Source organism: Lupinus angustifolius, chromosome LG18, assembly GCF_001865875.1.
Source record: "Lupinus angustifolius cultivar Tanjil chromosome LG18, LupAngTanjil_v1.0, whole genome shotgun sequence".
Classification (NCBI taxonomy): Eukaryota; Viridiplantae; Streptophyta; class Magnoliopsida; order Fabales; family Fabaceae; genus Lupinus; species Lupinus angustifolius.
The window spans coordinates 8510833-8511541 of record NC_032026.1 but is presented as its reverse complement, the minus strand read 5'-3'; positions in this window follow the sequence as shown (position 1 = coordinate 8511541).

The following is a 709-nucleotide window of genomic DNA, read 5'->3' as shown; positions in this document are numbered from 1 at the left end:
TTCTCTCACACTCTCTCATTTTCAACTTTGCAAGGAGAAGGTGAATATATCTTCTCTCATTTTTCACCTTTCTTCTTCCATCTTCTCCTTGATCTCTCAATATTCAACCAATGGATGTTGATGAGATTTAAGTATGATGTTCATGAGCATGTCAAGAACATATTCAACCGTTGAAATTTTCTAAAACGCTTTCTAACTCATTTTCTTCTCAAAACCGAAAATGATGATGTTCTTGAACTTATGAAAATATTTTGTTGAAACCATGAACAACTTGTGTTCATGGAGTTGTTATAATGTTGTATTACATACTTTTTGTTGTTTTAGCCAAAGGGGATGATGATGAAATCAAAGGAACCTTTAGGAAGATTTTTGGAAAAATGAGAATGTATGTATTTTTATTTGTTTTAGCCTTAAAAACCATGGCTTGGAACAAGTTGGAAAAGTAGAAACTTTTGTTAAAAAGGATGTTAAGGTTTATGAGTACATGAATGTCTCATGAAACTCTTAAATGATACTTTGAATAACTTACTTTAAAGTGGTAAGATTATCAAAAAATGTTTGAAATCGGAATATATAGTTTTACTAAAAAACTGTATGTTTAAAATGGATGGAAATCGTGAACGAACTTTCGATGAAAAAGGATGGTCGATGACATGTGATGTTGGACCGTATGGATGAAATGGATGTATGATCACGATGGAAAAAGAGA